This window comes from Coregonus lavaretus (genome assembly GCF_964263955.1).
Source record: "Coregonus lavaretus genome assembly, chromosome: 18".
Classification (NCBI taxonomy): Eukaryota; Metazoa; Chordata; class Actinopteri; order Salmoniformes; family Salmonidae; genus Coregonus; species Coregonus lavaretus.
Window position 1 is genome coordinate 17332250 of NC_140005.1, and position 5000 is coordinate 17337249.

A 5000-nucleotide genomic window follows, 5' to 3' on the forward strand; every position below is an offset into this window, starting at 1 on the left:
GTTAGACAGCCATGCGGAGGGCTGCGTAATATGAGTTACCGGTAATATGAAATATATAGACTGATAACTGGTGAATAGGCTGTTTGTCTAAGGGCTTGGAGATGGATAGAACGTAATGATAAATGAATAAAGTAAAACAAAAAGAGTATCACCCCTTCTCACCACTCTTCCTCTCCCCCAGTAGAAGATATACAGTATCTGTCATTGGCAGGGCCCTCTCCTCTTCTCTCTCTCTTTCCATCCATCCTTCCTTCCCTCCATCTCTCCTGCCATGCCTCATGACTACCAAATGAATAAGTCATTCCCACACCGTCACAGATGCAGATCTCCGCCAAATCTGCCACTAATTCCATTAATATTCATTAAAAGTTCAGCTTAATTGCACGTCTTTAAAAAGCCCAGTGGCCCCAGCCTATCCCTGGCCCCCTGAGGACAGCTAGTTCTGATTTCCACTGGGCAACCTCCCCATGCCTGTCACCCCTACACACAAGAGGACAGAGAGGAGGGAGGGAGGGGAGGAGGGGAGGGAGAGGGAAAGAGGGAAGGAGGGAGGGAGAGCAGGGAGACTATGTTGAAAGGGAGAAAGCAGAGAGATAGGTAGAGTAGAAGAGAGAGAGAGAGAGAGAGAGAGAGAGAGAGAGAGAGAGAGAGAGAGAGAGAGAGAGAGAGAGAGAGAGAGAGAGAGAGAGAGAGAGAGAGAGAGAGAGAGCAAAAGAGAGAGAGAGAGCAAAAGAGAGAGAGAGAGAGTGAGGTAGAACGATAGGTAGAAAGACATAAGAGTGGGAGATATGGAGCGTCACCAGATAGATAAACACAGTACTGTAGTGTCCTTCACACAGGAGATGTAGAGGAGTGATGGGAGCGCCACTGAGAGACGGTGACATTTCCAACAGCCAAACTGTGTTGAATCACACGCTGGCCAGCGGATGGATCCTCTCATCTCTGCTTCACCTGAGCCGTGTGTGTGTGTGTGTGTGTGTGCGTGCGTGTGTGTGTGTGCGCGACCGTGTGTGTGTATGTGTGCGTGTCTGCTTCTGATTGCACTTGAGGGGGATATTTTTAGCGTTCATATTTAAAGCAGAGGATGGGAAAATCATGGCGTTTAAAAATACAACACGTCTGTGTACACAAAGCACAGCACATCACAGACATGGCAGAGAACAGGGAACAGGGACAGACAAAGACAGGCAGGCAGCAGCAGAGAGGAGAGGAGAGTAGAGGGAGAGAGTGGGGAGGGGAGGGGAGATGCAGGCCATCCATATTCATGGCTCCTGCACGTCATTAGCACAGACAACAATGGCACTTCAGATTGGGACGCCATAATTGAAGCAATCAGCAAGTTGCACAATATTACAGTAGGGAGAGAGAGGAGTTGCCAGGGAGAAAATGGCAGCTTTTATTAAGGCCTGTAATGCAGAAAATCAACTAGATTCAGTATAAACTGGCAGCTTGGATCTGACAGGACTGAAAGACAATGCAACAGTCTCTCTAGAGTAGAAAGGAAAACAGACTGACTGACTGCCTTCACAGATTTTGGTTAATGTAAAGACTAATATGTTGTGATCCCTTTTCAAAGGATACGTGTGTGTGGATACACTACCCATATCCGACTGTATTTGACTTTCTGCCATTGTGTGTGTGTGTTCCTCGGTGCATACGTGTACACTTGCGTGTGTGCATGTGTGTATATGTGTGTTGTGTGTGTGCATCCCTATACGCTGTAGTACTGAGCCTCTCTCTACAACCATCACCCAGCCCAGTGACAGAGAGCCAGCCAGGGAGGGACCTCCCCCTCTCTCTACCCCCCCAACAAATGTTGTGCTAAATGAGGCCCCTGGGGTGAAGAGTGCTAAATACTACCCTTTCCAGTGTGATTAAGATTGTCCTAACCCTTTCAAAAAACACCTCGGAATTGCATTTGAATCACAATGGTACAAACAAACATAAATCAGAAAAACACCATGATGCATTCCAGTCACGCAATTAGCAAGTGTCAGTCAGCGGAGAAAAACCCAATCCAACCGACAAACCCCCCCCCCAAAAATCAAACTAACCGTTTTTCTGTCATTCAATTTTTTTCTAAACTCATCAGGCTTAAGTGCTTGTTTCAGGCAGCCAATGGGAGCGTTGTGCTGGTTACCGTGGCGCTGGCGCCTAGCGATACGTGGGGACATTTAGAGGACTCTGATAAACTATGCCATTTAAAAGGTTATGACAATTAATGCAGCTCCTGCAAATTACAGTGGCCAGACCTATACCACGGATGGTTCCCTCTTATCGCCTGGCACCCGGCTCCCTCTGTCATATGCCCTCTATTTCCACAGCCCCCCCCCCCCCCCCCCCCTCTCTCCATCCCCCCACCCCCCAATCGGAGTAGCGCTTTTATTATCCAGTTAATTAACAGAGTTCTCAGTTAATATTCAAATGCTTACCAATTAATGACATTGAACTTTGAATAGCCCTGCCTCCCCCGCACTCTCCCTCCATCCCCCTCTCCCAGTCAGTTGTTGCAGTGGCATCCTCGGGTACGGTGCGCCGAGCGGCGTGCTATCGGCGGTCATGGGTGGCAGCGAGAGCAGGAGTAGCGATAAAGGCGGGCAGCCAGCCAATGTGACTGTGTTTTAATTAACCTTGTTTCACAGCAGAATGGAGCAGAGCAGAGCAGAGTGTGGCCAGCAGCAGCTCAGAGAGAAGACAGGAAGTAGTTGGAAGAAATACAGGAAACAGGAAACAGCCGTAGAGATAAACAGTCTCACAGAGGAACATACTGGACACTTTCATTGAAGAAAGGAAGGGCAATAAAGTACACTTCTTGTTTGTGAAATCTTTGTTTGTCACTCCTCAGAAACTACAACAAAGTGACATAGCTGAAGGCAGAGTTTCCCAACTGCTGATTTTATTTGGCCCCCCAAGTTTTCTGAGGCCCAAAAAAAATTAATATATATATTATTATAATTTTTAAAATATATTTTTATTATTATTGTTGGACATAAAAGACTGTAAAAACACCAGGAAATCAGCTCCAAGTGATTTTAATTTTGGAAATCTGTTCCCAAGTATTCCCACGTATAATAGAGAGACACGTGATCGTCTACAAATGTAAGAAAGGTTTAAAATGATCATGTTTTAGTCAAATATGTCTGTTTGGGATTCTTGCTGTCGAATTGCAGTCTACAAATGATTTGTAATTATGTTCTGGCCCCCCGACCATCCGCTCAAGAAAAATCGGCCCGCGGCTGAATGTACCTGATGATCCCTGGCTTAAGATGTAACCAATCGATGTCTCTGCCTGGTAACAGTGTGAACAACATGACAAATCCCCACACTGGAGTAGTCCTTTCACACACCTTCAGTTAGATAAAGGACCTAGATACTGTAGCAACCTGGACATGGATGTTTCAGTCACTACAGTACACACTATACCAGCTAGCTACCTAGGAAGATAAGAGAATGGCAGCTGGAAAAGGAAAGGTGGCCGTCTATCTGCTGGGGAAGCAAGCACACAATTGTACACACACTCACACACACACAAACACACAAACACACACACAGAGGCAAACACACAAGTACACACATGAAGACAAAAGCCTTCTTAGTGAGGGAGGCAGAGAGGACTTGTCAGAGTGTTTCGTCTTATCAAAGCTGATGGAGAGAGAAAAAGACCAGTTAGTGACAGGAAGGCAGAGAGCAGCTGGAAGATGACCGGGTTAGCAACCCATCAGTCAGAGGAACTCTGCTATTACGAGTTCTTACAGCAATTCATGAATTGCTTGAGACTTTAAGAAAGACCCAAGGTTATGCCCCCTCATCAAGTAAGCTGTATTTCTGAGATGTTTTGAAGCAACAGCTCAGAATCAGAAAGCCTTTCTACTTTCTACAATCACCAGGGTCATGACAGTGAAACACAGTCCAATAAAGAGCACATTTTCTCTTCAGAGGGCTATAAAAGAAGGATAATAACCATGTTTCTGAAGGAACCTTGGGTTTCAGAGCAAATATGATGTTAAAGAAGCTGTAATCACTCAGTCAAATGAAGGATGTCCTCTCACCTGGGCTGATGGGTGTGGAGAGGAACGGCTAACCACCCAAATCACACAGGGTGGAACTTCTCTCCTCTGGTAAGTAGAGGTCTTGAGAGAGGGGTCACAACCACAATGCCATCCTAATCTCTCTTACAGTGCTGTGTGTTTGTGTGTTTTCACTGATCTGCACAGAATGCTGTAAAAAGGTTGAATGGTGACCTTTCTTTATGATTGGGAGCTGAGATAAGCTCCCAATCATACAGCCACAATAACATAGGTCAGGGGGAACATAGGTAGTTCTATTGTAATACAAACACACATGCTCGCATGCATGCACACGCGCTCACAGGCTCCTTTTTTATTGTAACATTGCAGAAACCATAATCCATCTTTACCTCCACCCTCCACCTTCTTAGACTACTCTACATTCTCTATTGGCCTAATAATATTTTACACTAAATCTTTAGAACCCCAAATAGGTCTGGAGTGTAATCCTGGGGCCAAGGCCTGCACGCTGTGTGCAGTAGTGGGCTGTGTGCTGAACCGACTGGGCACAGACGTCAATTCAACGTCTATTCCACGTTGGTTCAACGCAATTTAATTGAAATGACCCAGTTGGTAGTAGGCTCTGCGCTGGCTGGCTCATTCAGTATTCCTCAATCCAAATATCCCTGAGCCTGGCTGACCCACCTCACCTTGCTCCAGCCTGCAGAAAGAGAGAGAGAGAGAGAGAGAGAGAGAGAGAGAGAGAGAGAGAGAGAGAGAGAGAGAGAGAGAGAGAGAGAGAGAGAGAGAGAGAGAGAGAGAGAGAGAGAGAGAGAGAGAGAGAGAGAGTGAGTGAGTGAGTGAGTGAGTGAGTGAGTGAGTGAGTGAGTGAGTGAGTGAGTGAGTGAGTGAGTGAGTGAGTGAGTGAAAATGAAAGAGAGAGAGAGAGTGAGAGAGGGAGCGTGAGAGAGAGAGAGTGAGAGAGAGAAAGAG

General features: G+C 46.3%; 1 pseudogene across 1 annotated transcript in view; it reads right to left on the reverse strand.

Moving 5' to 3' along the window:
* Positions 1 to 5000, reverse strand: part of LOC311145337 (AT-rich interactive domain-containing protein 1B-like) — a 91155-nt pseudogene that overhangs the window by 8106 nt on the left and 78049 nt on the right. The gene's annotated exons all lie outside the window — the stretch shown is intronic.